The following is a 16106-nucleotide window of genomic DNA, read 5'->3' on the forward strand; positions in this document are numbered from 1 at the left end:
GCTGGGATTACAGGCATGAACCATCGAATGCTGAGATTACAGACATGAACCATCGAGTGCTGAGGCTACAGGCATGAACCATCGAGTGCTGAGGCTACAGGCATGAACCATCGAGTGCTGAGGCTACAGGCATGAACCATCAAGTGTTGAGATTACAGGCAAAGTATTGTTATTGCTGTGTTGCGTTTGCTTGTGTTTTACTACAGGGGCTTACACCTGCTCTCAGGATGGCCTGGTACTCTGTAGCCCAGGCTGGCTTGAACTTTACAGAAGCCCTCCTGCTTCAGCCTTCTGGAGGATTATGTGTGAACCACCATACTCAGCTCCACAGTGGTATTTTAAGTCACTACATTTTGGGTGTATTTGAATATTTATTAGAACATTTATGTTTATATGTTTCTTTTTTTTAAGATTTATTTATTTATTTATTATGTATACAACATTTTGCTTCCATGTATACCTACACACCAGAAAAGAGCACCAGATCTCATTACAAATGGTTGTGAGCCATCATATGGTTGCTGGGAATTGAACTCACGACCTCTGGAAGAGCAGTCAGTGCTCTTAACCACTGAGCCATCTCTCCAGCCCTGTTTATATGTTTCTTTTACAAAATTAAGAGTTTTTGTTTTCTTTTTCCTTTTTTAAAAAAGATTTATTTATTTATTATGTATACAGTGTTCTGCCTGCATGTGTACCTGCACCCCAGAAGACACACCAGATCTCATTTTAGATGGTTGTGAGCCACCATGTGGTTGCTAGGAATTGAACTGGGGTTCTCTGTAAGAGCAGTCATTTCTCTTGGCTGCTGAGGCATCTCTCCAGCCCAGAAAAACATTTTTTTAAAGATTTTATTTATTTATTATGTATACAACATTTCTCCCATGTATACCTGCATGCCAGAAGAGGGCACCAGATCTCTTTACAGATGGTTGTGAGCCACCATGTGGTCGCTGGGAATTGAACTCAGGACCTCTGGAGGAGCAGCCAGTGCTCTTAACCACTGAGCCATCTCTCCAGCCCCCAGAAAAATATTTTTTTTTGTTTTGTTTTTCGAGACTGGGTTTTTCTCTGTAGCTTTGGAGCCTGTCATGGAGCCAGGCTGGCCTTAAACTCACAGAGCAGAAAACCAATTTTTAAGGACAATCTAGTCCAGTTTAAATGTTCGAAATTACTTTTAATTGTTCAGATAAAAAGCAAAACAAAAAACAAAAGCCGAGAGCTGGGCTAGAAAATCTCGGGGGGGGGGGGGAGCCTGACTCAGACGTCTTGACTTTCAGCAGTGCGTTTCACAGGGAGACAAAGCCTCACCCTAGAGGCTGGGGTGGGAAGAAAACCAGGCAAGTGGGAGCTAGGCTCTCCCCGAGGATTCCTACCCGGAAGTGCTGGGGGCAGCGGAGGTTGCGCGCACGGAGGCAGGCCACCAAGTCTGGTGTTTGTGGAGGCAGAGCCTACAATAAATCACCTCCACAACCTGCCTGCTTTCCTGGGCTGTCAGCGTGCTCGGGGCAAGGGTTGGGGTGGGAGGGTGCTGCAGCTGGCGGGCCCAGAAGAGACAGGATTTCAATTGCAATAGGAAACCAACAGCCTCCACCTCTACTCCAACCTCCTAGCCCTTTTCCTTTCTCTCCTCCGTTCCTGCGCTGGCCTCCTCCCCTAGTGGGCTTTTTTCAGCGGTGAGGGATCCATTGAGACTTCCGGCCTGCAGTACTTCTGGTCCTCCCCTGCCTCTCTCCTAGAAAGTTCGATTCCCTCCAGAGCTCCGGGCCATTCTATCTTCCGCACACACGGCTTATTCGGAGATCCAGGCTGGCTGAGCGCAGCCGGATGATTGATGAGACAAGACACCAAGGCTGCCAGGCAAATGGCAGCTAGCCAGAGAGAGATAGGACTCTCACAAGATAGCAGAGCCACCCTGGAGAGAACCAACAGCTACCAGGATATGATGTTCCCTGTGTGGCTGCCTCCTGCACTGAATGTGTGCTCTCCACTCCCAACCCCCACCCCCAAGCCTGGGCGGCTGTTGGTGCTGGCAATATTGAGCAGAGCTGAAAATCACAAGGCCCTCTAAGTCCAGTACTTAATGCACACTTCTCCTTTAGTGGATTTCCCTCCTTTCTGAAGACCAAAAGTGGACCCCAGAAGATCCTTTTAAAAATGCTGGCCGGTCCCGAGCAGCTTAGGGTGGAAAAGGGTGTTTAGAACCTGCCCACTCATGCATGCATGCATGCAGTGTTAGAATTTGCTATAGAGCTCAGCTGCCCGCAGTACTGCTCATGTGGTCTTAAAGGGGCAGGCTGGTTTGAATACAGGCTCTAGCCCTTCCTAGCTGTGTGACCATGGCCAGGTCACTACGCTGCAGAAACAGCAGTCACCAGCAAAGGATTTTGTCAGGTGATGCAGGGCTTGTTTGGAACAGCCTGGCTTGTGAAAGATCCAGGCATTCTTTCATTCCCCCAAGAGCCCGTAAGTTGGGGGCTGTGATGTGCCAAGCTCAGGAGCCACAGCCATGAGCAAATCAGAGGACTGTACTTGGTGGCAGGAAGTTTATCCTTGAGAGGGAGAAGACTGGAGGAACAGGGAGACTCAGGTAGAGGGAGGAGCCTGGGGACTGGAAGGTGGTGAACAAGAACCAGGAGACACAGACCACTGGGGGACCTGAGTCACGGGAAGTGAAGGGAAGGAGTTTCTGAGATAGACCAGAACCCAGATAAGCCAGAGCAGGGCTGCCTAAAGGCCAGGATGAAGATGTTATTTTAAGCTCAGTAGGAAATGACTATATTATAGTTTTTGTTTGCTTTTTAGCCTGCACAGGTGGAAGAAAAAAAAAAAAGAAGAAGAGGGAGAAGGAATGAGTTGCCAATGTTTTAAGCAGGGGAGGGCAAGAAGGGGGAAGTTAGAAGCCAGCATCTGAACAGCTACTGTGGTGGGGCAGGCGAGCAGAAAATAACTTCCCTTCCCCTTCCCTGCTTAGTTACCTTGCCTGAGCTGATCATTAAGCTGACACGAGGCAGAGGAGCTGGGGAAATCCCACATCTAATTACACACTCAGGGAGCTGACGGCATCTGCAACCACAGAAAGGATCAGGCGCTTCCAGCCTCTGGGTGAGAGGTGGCAAGAAGGCAAGGAGATGGGTGAGGAATAAAGGCTGTATTGTCTGTCAGGCAGACAAGTCTTCCCTGGAACGACTCTTGGAGTGGCCCTGAGATGAGCAGGGGCTAGCCTGTCTGGGCATGGTGGTAACCTCCTCCTCCTCCTTCCATGGCTGATAAAATTCTTGGAACCAGGGATGGCGGAACGTGTCTGTCATCCCAGAACTCGGATGGTAGGAGGTAGGGGCTGTTGAGATGGAGGCCAGGGGCAAAGATCGTTGTCTAAGACAGGGCTGATCCAGACCCTGAAAAGAGAGAGAGAGGGAGAGAGAGAGAGAGAGAGAGAGAGAGAGAGAGAGAGAGAGAGAGAATATCCCAACATGCTCTGATTGTCCCACAGGTGTCCTTAATTCAGAGGTTCCATGTGCCTATGTGATTTCGGGGTGGCATTCTCTGATTTCAGTGGTTTAGTCAGGTGACATCCAAAGTAGATTCCATAGCAGATTTCACAGTGGCTCAAGAACAAGACAGAACAGCTATTTTCCTGGGTTCCTGGGAAGAAAGAAATCAAAATCAAGATGCCTAGGGTATCTCTGTGGTTTTCAGGTGAGCTGCTCTATAGCTGGTAGGCACCACTGTTCACCAACATGGGCAGACTGTGCTGACCGGGGAGGTGGCTGTTAAGGAGAATTGGTACCTTGCTTTGTGCAGGAAATTGAAAATGGAGAACTCAGGGAGTGAGAATATTGCTCAGCTGACTTACACAATGCCCTAACATGGTCCTCAGTACCACAAAACCAGGCACTACGACCCAAGCCTGAAAATCCCAGGAGGAGGGAAGAGAGCTAGAAGCTCAAAGTCACTCTTAGCTACCTAATGAGTTTAAGAGTAGCCTGATTCCATGCTATTCTCTCTCATAAAGGAAAGAAAGGAGGGCTGAATATTTTAGAAAAAGATGTGTGTGTGCAGAAGGAAATAAGAAGGCGATGACCAGCCAATAAGACCAAGCGGTAGTTGGAAAGAAATGGAGGCTATATTTGGCAAGCGACTGGAGTCTGGATTTTATCCTGGAGATCGTGAGTATTGCAGGTATTAGCCATGGTGATATAGATGTGCATAGAAAGCCTGAGGTGTTAGGAGAAGTGTGCAGAGTGGGGTGTGTCTGGAGGCTAAGGATCCAGTGTGGGGAAGGTGGGTGCCTGAAGGCTGGTTCTGTGGAGTTTGCAAAGAGGAGAAAACTGTAACAATTGTGCAGATCCAGAAGGCTTGTTTCTTACTGGGGTGGCACAGACAGGATACCATGGGGGCTGAGAAGGTCAGGGTGCGAGGAAGAGAGATCTCGGGGGAAAGAGACAAAGTCTGCTTCAAAGTAAAAACCAAACCAAACAAACAAAAAGCCCAACAGGACTGTTAAGGTGTCTCAGCAGGTAAAGCCTCGTAACAGTTCAATCCTGAGAGCCAGTGGCAGAAAGAGAGGAGCCATTTCTCAAAGCTTTTCTCTGACTGGCTTATGAGGTAAGCTCAGAGCTCAGAGCAGGTTCACGCGGTCCAGGTTAGAGGATGTTAGGTAGGAGGAACAGAGATAAGAAAGAATCACAGAGACACAGGATAGTGTTGGGTGGGCAACTCGGCAGATCCTGAATGCTGAATTCCAAGTTCTGAGTTCGCCCATGTTTAGTTTCCCATACACTTGTATTCCCTAGGACAAAGGGGGTGGGGGTGGGGGCAAAAGGCTGCTTTAACATGATTCAAAGGACAACCAGAACAGTTACTTGTTTCAATACTTTGAGACATCAAGCCATTATTTCTTGAGAAGAACGTTCTGTTGTTTAGGCAGTGAACTCATCCTGGACCAGGTATTCCGAAGACAGCCACTCCCTAGGTCAAACCTCTTATTTCAAAAGAGGGAGCAGAAGTAGGCTTGAATTCACTGATCTTTGGTCAGGTGGAGTGGATTTACCTCCATAGGCTATCTTAATGTCCAAAACACCAAGTAACCACACTTGAGGTCAGGGTTACATGATTGTTGTTAACAACTTTGAGCAAGCTGAAACTCTATTAGCTTCAGACAAGGTAGAAATAGGCTCACATTTTTAGGCCTCCACAAATATCTATATCTATATATATGCAAATATATATTTGAGATAGGTCTTATGTAGCCCAGGCTGTCCTGAAACTCAATACGTGACCAAGGATAACTTTGACGTTTGACCCTCCTACCTCCACTCTGCAATACTGGGATTACTGGTATGAGCTGTAGTATCGGGGTTCATACATTGCTGGGATTCAAACCCAGGGATTCATGAACACTAGGCAAGAACTCTGCCAATTGAGACACCTCTCCAGCTGTAATCCTGATTGGCGAATCAATGACTTCTTGCTGAGAGAGGAGATGTTTCTCCTCCCATCTTGAGACTGAAAAGTCAAAGGTTACCTAAGGTTCTTCAGGCTTGCCTTGCCTGGAGAACCTACATAGTTGTCTGGGGTGGTTGTGACTAGTGCCTTCTGGAGGAGGGGGGGCTTCGGTTGCAGTGATTACTGGATCTAGAGGGTGCTCAGAGCAATTGAAAAGTGACCAAAAAAACAGGGGCTGGAGAGATGGCTCAGCGGTTAAGAGCACTGCCTGTTCTTTCAAAGGTCCTGAGTTCAATTCCCAGTAACCACATGGTGGCTCACAACCATCTGTAATGAGGTCTGGTGCCCTCTTCTGGCCTGCAGGCAAACAAGCAGACAGAATACTGTATAAATAATAAATTAAAAAAAAAAAGTGACCAAAACATTCAGCTGCCAGTCCAGCCAGCCTCCTGCCATCAAAAGGCTTCTTGACTAACAGTTACCTACTCTAAGCTTAGTTAGGGTTTCTTCTTTTTTTCCCCCCAAGACAAGATTTCTCTGTAGTTTTGGATCCTGTCTAGAAACTTGCTTTGTAGATTAGGCTGGCCTCAGACTCACAGAGATCTGCCTGTCTCTGCCTCTCTGCCTTCCGAGTGCTGGGATTAAAGGTGAGCTCCCAAGGACACCCTACAAGGATAGTTTGTGAGGGTGGATCCAGGATACAGATCTATCTGGGGGTGCTGAGTAACGTGAGAACTTTGTGGGGATCAGTTCCCAGCCACTCCCTTAAAAACAATTCTGGTTTTGTTCTGTTTTATTCTGGAACAATGTCCTACTGGATAACCAGGAATTCAGAATGTAGACCAGGCCGATTTTGCTTGTTGCATCTCTGACTCCTTGAGTGTGGGGATTACAAACAAGAGAGCCAGGATTTGGGCTTTTCCGATTATTTCCAACGTCTCCCCAGGCTCCAAAATTCCTCCAGGGTAGCACCCTCCATTCATTCCACCAGGAAGCTGTCTGGATTCTGCTGGATCCCAGCAGGTGGGAGGCCAGAAAGGAGGTGAGGAAAGCAGCCACAGACTGTTCTGGGCTGCTCTCCGGCTGTTTCGGGGATTTTCTTTATCTTCCCAAAGCAGATAAATGTTGCCTCAGAGTCCTTGAGAAGCAGAGTGTGTCTTTTGCGTTTTTTTGAAGGGACGGAGCGCAGGGAGGGGGAGTCTTTGAAATCTCTGAGCCCAGGTAACAAGCTGACTGGGGAAGCCAACGACTTAGCTCCAGAGTCACAGTGGGTGCTGTGCCAAGAGCTAAGATGAAAGACAGGGAGGCAGCTTTTGCAGGCACCTCCCCTTTCTCGTGGAGAAATCACAGCTGAACAAAAGAGGCTGCTGGGGTGTGAGGCATAGCGGACTGCACATTATGACTCCCAGGTTAGGTCCCCCAGTTTGTCTGTCTCCCCAGCTAGAGGGAAGACAGCATCTAGAGCTTGCTGTCTGCCACCTTCTGTGTGGTCCCTGGCATACTGCAGCCTTAGCTGTTCTTATTTAATGGGAGGGGGTTGAACCGCGCTTGCTTTTCTGAAGGTCCGTCCTATTTGAACCAATCCCATGGTGTCTTTCCTGGTCTGCCTTAGCGACTTCTCTCCTCCAGAGTCTCTTCTGGAAACTGGGTCATCTCAGACAACATCCTTGTTAGGTTTCAATCTCAGGACAAATGGCTAACTGAGGTGCCCATTAGCATACCAAAGCGGACCTTGCTGCCAGGTTACCCCAGCATCCTTCAGTCTTTACCTGTTAGAGGGTATGGCTGGCATACACTGTCCCCTACCCCAAACTTCTCCAGCCCAAGGACTGCAGCAGCCCTTCCCTATATAACCCAGCCATTTTTGTTACTTGGCCTTTTCGTTCCCAGTCCTGGCCTTTTAGTTTGGTTCTCCTCCTCCCCTCTCTCCCCACAACAGGACCCATCTCAGTCTGATATACTCTGGATTCTCCCAGCTGTCCCTGCCTCTGGCTATGCTCCCTCTTTTATCTACAAAAAACATTCTCCTACACCATACCTAGGAGCAGTCACGTTGTTCTGTCTTTTTTATTTCTTTTTCATTCAGTCCTCACTTATCCTTTCGCTTTCAGGGGCTGGAGAAGAAATGTTTTGAGCTTTACTTGTTGTTCATGGTCTCTTCGTGCTGAGTCGACTCTGCCATTACAAAAGTGGCTGGGTAAAGTATAAATGAATAAGTGTGACTGTATTCCCACAATACTTTGTCTACGGAAGCTGAATCTAAATACTTTTAATTGTGACTTAAAATTGCTTCTTAGATTTATTTTATGTGTGAGTGTTTTGTTTGCCTGCCTGCCTGTCTGTCTGTCTGTATGTGTACCACATGAGTGCCTGGTGCCCATGTAAGTCAGCAGAGGGTATCGTCGAATCCTCTGGAACTGGAGATTCAGATGGTTGTGAGCCACCATGTGATATGTGGAACTGAACCTGGGTTCTCTGCAAGAACAAGTGCTTTTAACTGCTGAGCCATCTCTCTGGCACCTTAATTTAAAAAAAAAAATCATTTTATCTATGTGGGTGCTTTGCCCGCATGGTATCCATATATCATATACATGCAGTGCCCACAGAGGCCAGAAGAGGGTGTAGAATCCCCTGGAACTGGAGTTACAGACAGTTGTTAGCAGCCATATGGGTCTTGGGAATTGAACCAGTGTCCTCTGGAAGAATAAACAGTGCTCTTAACCACTGAGCCTTCTTCTCCAGCCCCCAACACAGAGCCCCCTTAATTTAGACTTTTTGAGGCAGGTCCCATATAGCCAAGGCTGACCTTTAACTCCTAATGCTGCCACCACTTAGTCTTTTTTTCTTCTTCTTGTTTTTCAAAACAAGTTCCCCAAGTTCCTCTGGGTAACTGCCCTAGCTGTCCTGGAACTTACTTTGTAGACCAGACTGGTCTTGAATTCACAGAGATCTGCCTGCCTCTCCTGCCCAGTGCTGGGATTAAAGGCGTAGGCCACCACGCTTGGCTCTGACTCCACTTCATAAATGCTGAGATTACAGTGAGCTCCACCACACCTGGCAATGCCATCTGATTCCTAAAATGCCCAAGGGTCAAGAAATTTACTTAAAGGGGGGGGAGGGGGCTGGAGAGATGGCTCAGAGGTTAAGAGCACTGACTGCTCTTCCAGAGGTTCTGAGTTCAATTCCAGCAACCACATGGTGGCTCCCAACCATCTGGTGCCCTCTTCTGGCCTGGTGGGACACATGTAAGCAGAATAATTAATGAATAAATCTTAAAAAAAAAAAAGGACGAGAAATTTTACTTTTTTATTTCCCATCCGTCTAAAACCTTAAAAACCACTCCTAGCTACCAGGTTGTATTAAAACAGGAACCTGACTTTGTGCTATGGACTGTAGGACCGGTCTCTTAGCCTTCCTGGAGCTCTTTATCTACAAGTTGCTAACAACTAGCTGGCTGACAACAAGGTGATGGTGGCACCTGCCTGTAATGCCGGCACCAAGGGATGAAGGAAGATCAGGAGTTCAAAGTCGTCTGCTACTTAGGGAATTTGAAGCCAGCCTGGGTGTGTGAGACTCTCTCATATAAACAAGCAAACAAACAAAAATAAGTAAATAAACAGAAAGTAAAAACACCTTCCAAAGAGGCTGCTGCTATCCCACAGGTATAAGGGGATGGATGCAGTCAGCAACAAGTGGGTTGGGTACACAATGCTGTTTTGTTGCTGGTGTATATACAATGTTATTTTGTTGCTATGTACATACATTGCTATTTTGTTACTGGTGTATATACAATGCTGTTTCTTTGTTTTTCTTTTTTTTTTTTAAGGATTTTCTTTTTTTTATTTTCTCTTTTGGTTATTTGTTCTTTTTTTTTTAAAGATTTATTTATTATGTATACAACTTTCTGCCTCCATTTATACCCACACACCAGAGGAGGGCACCAGATCTTTTTACAGATGGTCCAGATCGCTTTACAGATGGTTTGGAGCCACCATGTGGTTGCTGGGAATAGAACTCAGGATCTCTGGAAAAACAGACAGTGCTCTTAACCACTGAGCCATCTCTCCAGCCTTACAGTGCTGTTTTGTTACTGATTGTTGCTGTGTACATACAATGCTATTTTGTTGCTGGTGTATATACATGCTATTTTGTTGCTATGTACATACATTGCTATTTTGTTGCTGGTTGTTGCTGTGTCTATCCCCAGCAGAACCTGGAAACTTGGGGCATAGCATGGTGACCTAGGCCCCGCCTTTATCCCTTTTCTTTTCCTTTTGCTTTTTTTCTGTTTTGGTTTTTCAAGATAGGATCTTGCTATGCAGTCTAGGCTGACCTTGATTTGATGGCAGTCCACCTGTGTAGACCGCCTGGCGGGTCAGTGAGTCTAGGGATTGTAACCCGCCTGGCTGGTCAGTTATTCCAGGGTCCCAGAGAGGCACTATCTGAAAGACATGGGTGGGAGAGAGGAAGAAGGCCATGCTAGATTTGTCGAAGCCTCCGTTTATTAGAGTCATGGTTACAGCTTATATAGGATGAGGAATTTGGGGGGCAGGGGCATGGGCAGGAAAAAATCTTGCAGCGGTGGTTCCAGCCAATGGCGAGGTCCTTGGCCAGGAGGTTACGATTCCTCGGTCAGGAAGTCGCAAGTTGACACTCCTAGTTCTCTAGATAATTGGAGTGTGGGGCGGGTTCCCCTAACAGAAAGCTCTCTATTAACAGATAATTGGGTGTGGGATAGGCTCTGCCAATAAAACAATTCTCAATACAGTTGGGAAGTGGGGTTCTCTGCAAATTCCATAGGACAATGGTTCCTGCAATAATTTTTGGGGGAAACGGCTCCTGACACACCTGCTTCTGCTTTCTGAGTGCTGGGATTACAGACAGGCACTACCACACCAGGCTGGGCCTATTTCTTAAGCCCTTATGATGAGACAGCTACTTGTGTTAGTTCCTATTATGCACTACCTCAGTCATCTTAGGTAAATGAGATTAAAAATGATATAGTCCCAGCCGGGCAGTGGTGGCACATGCCTTTAATCCGAGCACTTGGGAGACAGAGGCAGGCAGATCTCTTTGAGTCTGAGGCCAGCCTGATCTACAAAGCGAGTTTCAGGACAGTTAGAACTGTTATATAGAGAAACCCTGTCTTAGGTAACTGAAGGGGAGAAAATGATGTAACCCCATTTTATAGGGAAGAAATTGAGATCAGAACAAAGGGTTTTTAATTTGTTGGTATTTTCTCTTTTTAGATTTTTAAAATAGTCACTGAACCATCTCTCCGGCACCCACCCCTCTCCCCTGTACCACCTTATTTATTTATTTATTTATTTATTTATTTNCCCCAATCAAGTCTCCCTCCCTCATCAGCCCAAAGAGCAATCAGGGTTCCCTGCCCTGTGGGAAGTCCGAGGACCACCCACCTCCATCCAGGTCTAGTAAGGTGAGCATCCAAACTGCCTAGGCTCCCACAAAACCAATAGGTGCAGTAGGATCAAAAACCCATTGCCATTGTTCTTGAGGTCTCAGTAGTCCTCATTGTTCGCTATGTTCAGCGAGACCGGTTTTAACCCAGGCTTTTTCAGACCCAGGCCAGCTTTTGGCAGAGCCAGGGATGGAGCTCGTACATTTTAAGCAAGTTCTCTGGCAAGCAGTTTGGTATTTTATCCCCAGGTATTCTGATTTTTTTCTTTCTTCCTTCCTTTCTTTTTAATTTTTTTATATTTAATTATTTATTAAGCATACAATGTACTGCTGGCATGGAAGGCACCAGGTCTCATTACAGATGGTTGTGAGCTACCATGTGGTTGCTGGGAATTGAACTCAGGACCTCTGCAAGAGCAGCCAGTGCTCTTACCCTCTGAGCCACCTCTCCAGCCCTTAATTTTTTGTGTGTGTGTTTTGTCTTTTCACTTTTTTGAGACAGGTTTTCTCTATGTTAACCCTGGCTGTCCTGGAACTTACTCTGTAGACCAGGCTGACCACAAACTCACAGAGATTAACCTGCCTCTGCCTCCCAAATGCTGGGATTAAAGGCCTGTGCCATCACCACCTGGCTTTATTTTGATATTCTAAATCAGAATATCCTAAGTCAGGGCAGAGGTGTAGTTTGTTGGTAATGTGTGCTCAATATGCTTGAGAATTCCATTTCTTGTATCAAATTGAAAAGAAGCTGGACCATTGCACACCACTGCCTCAAATCATGCAGGTTTTCCTAGGTTTAAAAATACATACTGGGTTTTTTTTTTTAATTTATTTTTAGCTGGGTGTGGTGGCACATGCCTTTAATGCCAGCACTCTGGAGGTAGAGGCAAGTACAGTTCTGAGTTTAAGGCTAGCCTGATCTACATAGCAAGTTCCAGGACAACTAGAGCTGAAATAGCAAGACCCTGTCTCAGAAACAACATAAAATTGGTATTTATATGTATGTGTGTGTACCTGCATGTGTTTATGTGCACTACATTTGTTTAGGAGCCCGTGGATGCCAGGAAAGTGTGGGGATCCTTTGGAAGGAGAGTTATCCAGGTGAGTACCAGTTGCCCAATGTGAGTGCTGAGACCTTAACTCAGATCCCCTGGAAAAACAGCAAGCATTCTCATCCCTTCAGCCCTCCCAGCCCCGGTTTGTTTTTTGCTTTGTTTTGAGATAAGGGTCTTAGCGTTGTAGTGCCGACTCTGAACTCGCTGTGTAGCCCAACCTCCTGGTTAATGTTTCATCATCTTGACGCAAAACTAGAGTCACCCGAGAAGAGACCTCAACTGAGAAAACACCCTCCATCAGATTAGCTTGCAGTCAAGTTTGTAGGGGCCTTTTCTTGATTAATGTTTGATGTGGAAGAAGCCCAATGCACTGTGGGTGGCGCCGCCTGTGGCCAGGTGGTACTAGATTGCGGGAAGGGGGGACGGGGAGGGGGAACAAGACAGTAAGCAAGGTTCCTTTGTGGTTGTGCTTCCATTTCTTTTTCCGGGCTCTTCTCTCAAGTCCCTACCCTGACTTCCCTTCAAGGCAGACTGCAAGCTGCAAGATGAAATAAGTCCTTCTTCTCCCCCAAGTTGGTCAGTGTTTTTTTTTTTTTTTTCACAATAACAGAAAGCAAGCTAGGGCACCCAAGATGACCTCAGCCTCCCAAGAACTGAGGTTGCAGACATAACACCACTGAGTCCAGCTCTTCCTAGCTGATTTGAAATCAAACTCAAAAATAAACCTTGAGACATTGTGCCACCTACACCTGGCCTGTCTCTTGCCCTATACCCCTACTCTCATTTCTTTTGCTCAGCCTCAGTGGTTTCCTTTCTGTCCCTCTAACTCCCCAGGGAGCCAGATCCCCTCTCTTCACTTTTGACTCCTTGTATTTTTTGCAGGACTTCATATGGATAATAGCTCCAGATACCTTCCCGGCCAGGTTTTCCTGGCCACCCCTACCTGCCCTCCTAGGCCACTTCCATTTTGCTATGTTCACAGCACTCATCCCATCCCTAGAACTATCCGGTACCCACTATTTCTCTTCCCTCCCCCAGCAGTTCTCCAGGAATCTGCCACATCTGGCACACTTCTGTATGTAACTATCATTGTGCTTAACACACAATCTGATGTCCCCTGCCTCTGTTCTCTCCCTGGCAGAGCAAACCTTGGCACAGAGTCATCCAATAGGCATTTTGCCTTATAATGTGCCTTCAGCCGAGACGGCAGGGCACCTATGGGGATGGAGAATCAGTCCTGGGCTGAAACTCGGGTGACAATCACACATAATAAGGCCAGACATGGCTTATGGGCTCCAATTCTGCTGAAAATCTGTTTGTTTGTTTGGTTTTCTCGAAACAGAGTTTCTCTGTGTAAGAGCCCTAGCTTTCCTAGAAACAGCTCTGTAGACCAGGCTGGCCTCGAGCTCACAGAGATCTGTCTCTCTCTGCCTCCCAAGTGCTGGGATTAAAGGTGAGCCCCACCACTGCCTGTCTGAAAGACAGTCTGAGTGCAGAGGGTGGCTATGGCAACACCAACAAGGCTTCTGAGTCCCATCAAAAATCCCCATGCTTTCTTGTTGCCCCAGCTGGGCCTCTTTCTCACCTAGGATGCTACTGGCTGGAACACCAGCAGGATGCTGTTCAGGCCCAGTGCAATTAGGCGCGTAGTAGGCTTGAGTATGTGTGGACAGAATGAACAAATACGCAGAATTCTGAAGTCCAGACAAAGACATGAGAGACAGAGCGCCTCCCCCTGGTCCCAGGCCTGTCTCAGTATGTTTGCTAGCCTGGCTACCTCTCCATCTAAAAGCCCCATAGCGATCCTTTCTCATGTTACTTTTAATTCTTTTTTAGTTAGGCTGGTGATGATACACGCTTCAGGAGGCTCAAATGGGTCATTTCTTCTTCTCCTCATTTTCCTCTTTTTCCTCCTCCTTAGAACAGAACAGCTATGAAGAAGTCCCTTGGGCTGGCCTCCTGCTTGTGGTATTGATTAATGATAGATGTGTCATACTAGGCCCACTGAGGACAGTACCACCCCTCGGCAGGAGGACCAGGCTGAGTGAGCCATGAAGAACAAGCCAGGAAGCAGCAGCATTCCATCACGGTCTCTGCTTCGGTTCCTGCCTCAGCTTCTCTTGAGCTATACCCTGGAAGCATCCTCTCCAGAGATGCTTTCGGTCAGTGTCTTTATCCCAGCAACAGAAAGCAAACGAGACTTGTGCTAAGCAATATGTGTTCACTCCCAAGACAAAACCTGATGCTTCCCCCATCCTAATCCTTAACTAGCCCCACAAGGTAGCCTGTAGGAGTGGCATCCCCTAGCCCTGTGCTGTGTTCCATTATGCAGCCCTGTGGAATGGCCCTGCCAGAGCACACGGATGATCTCAGAGGTCTGCCCACACTGCCTCAGCCCAGGCAGTTCTTATCTTCTATGCACACTGCACTCGCCAGGAAGACACACATAGCTTGACACAGCATGTCCCTTCACTAAGAGCAGTGACACAAGCCACAAAAGCCGTTTCACTAGAGAGAGGCCAGCTAAAGCACGGACTTTACAAACCCAGGCTCCAGCCCTCTCCCTGTCTGGGGGGACCTTAGGGAGAATACTTCTGCCTACTTCACATGGAAAGACAGCATGGACACGCAGCTCCCATTGAGAAATGGCTACATGCTGGCAGCAGAACCTCTGGGAACACAGCCTCTGCCAGCTGTGACAGCAGAGCCCGGGGCTGGGTCTCAGCCTCAGCATTGTTGACATTCTGTGTCCTGAGGGCCCGCCCAGTGCAGGCTTGATGCCCACAGCCCTATTTCGTGCCAGACCGATTGCTTCTCAATATGACAACTACGAATGTTTCTAGAAATTGCCAGAGGTCCCAGGGAGACAAATTGGCCTCCCATTGTGAACCGTGGGTTTGGGGAGGAGCTCCGCAGTAAGCAGGGAGGAATGTGGAAGGCAGGGAGCTTCTGACACGACACAGAAACAACAGTTCCTCCATCTGCCTTCCTCCTGATAAGGCCCCCCCAGAGCCTGTGTGTGTGTGTGTGTGTGTGTGTGTGTGTGTGTGTGTGTGTGTAGCTGCAGAGGGAAGGATGGAAGGGAGGAAGAGGAGAGAGGGGTGGGTGTAGGGAGCATGGTAGCAGACAAAGGGAGAGTTGTATGAAGGTTCCTGGGTCTTCACATTCTGAACATTCACATTCCCTCCTGCCAGAACCTTGGACACTTCCTCCTCTTAGTGACCTAGGAGATGCTGAGTGGTCCCCCCCCACCACCACTGAGAGTAGGAATGGAAATCACCTAGTCTGTTCCGTGCTCCCCTACATTCAAACACTCCCCTGCAGGTCTTGGCTACCTTGTTTTGTGTGTGTGTGTGTTTTGTTTTTTATTTTGAGACAAGGCTTCCCCGTGAAACAGCCCTGACTGTCTTAGAACTTACTTTGTAGACCAGGCTAGCCTTAAACTCACAGAGATTTGCCTGCCTCTGCCTCTCAAGGGCTGGGATTAAAGGCCACCTTGCCCAGCCCCCACCTGGCTTCTTAAATTCACTAGGGAGCATCAGCAGTCACCTCTCTTTAGACACAATGTAACTAGTTGTCTTAGCCTCAAACTCTTGCTGTCACACTTTCCCCAGCACCACAGACTGTGTCTACTCCAACAGGGAGTCAAAGTAACTCTTTCCTTTAAAAACAAAACAAAACGAAAAAATCTTTAAGATTTGACTCCTGATCACAGAGCCTCATTGGTTTTCCTGCACTCCCCTTCACTCGTTATAGCCTTTATTCTCCACAAAACAGATGGAAGAACCCGGTAAAAATGGGAATCAGCTCTTTTTCATGGCACCTCCTAGGTGATGAGCCCTGTTAAGATTTCCAGCTGCCAGCTGTCAGGAACTCATTGAAGTGGATGATGACTGTAAGCCCTGTACTAAACACATGGCTACAGAAGTAGCTGCTGATGCTCTGGGTGAAGAGTGGAAAGGTCACGTGGTCCGCGTGTGTGTGTGTGGGGGGGAACAACACAAAAGGTTTCCTCAAGAACTAAGGTGTCTTGACCCACACAGAGTGTGCCTGCTGTTGAGTCAGGTGCATCTTTGTTATAGACGAAGAGAACTGGAGGGAGGGAATGTAAGTCTGTAATATTATAGATGACAATCTGAGTGTTCTCAACTTGATTATTGTGAAAAAACCGGGGGGGGGGGG

General features: G+C 47.4%; 1 protein-coding gene across 1 annotated transcript in view; it reads left to right on the forward strand.

The window, feature by feature from the left end:
- The first annotated feature begins 10785 nt into the window (after window positions 1–10785).
- Fabp6 (fatty acid binding protein 6) overlaps window positions 10786–16106 on the forward strand; it is a 25289-nt gene continuing 19968 nt past the window's right edge. Inside the window, exons 1-3 of the mRNA XM_050138656.1 lie at window positions 10786–10888; window positions 11917–11970; window positions 13846–14086. The gene's annotated coding sequence lies outside the window, so the exon portion shown is untranslated. The remainder of the gene's footprint in view (window positions 10889–11916; window positions 11971–13845; window positions 14087–16106) is intronic.

Source organism: Alexandromys fortis, unplaced genomic scaffold (genome assembly GCF_014885135.2).
Source record: "Alexandromys fortis isolate MF-2015 unplaced genomic scaffold, M_Fortis_MF-2015_v1.1 scaffold_11, whole genome shotgun sequence".
Classification (NCBI taxonomy): Eukaryota; Metazoa; Chordata; class Mammalia; order Rodentia; family Cricetidae; genus Alexandromys; species Alexandromys fortis.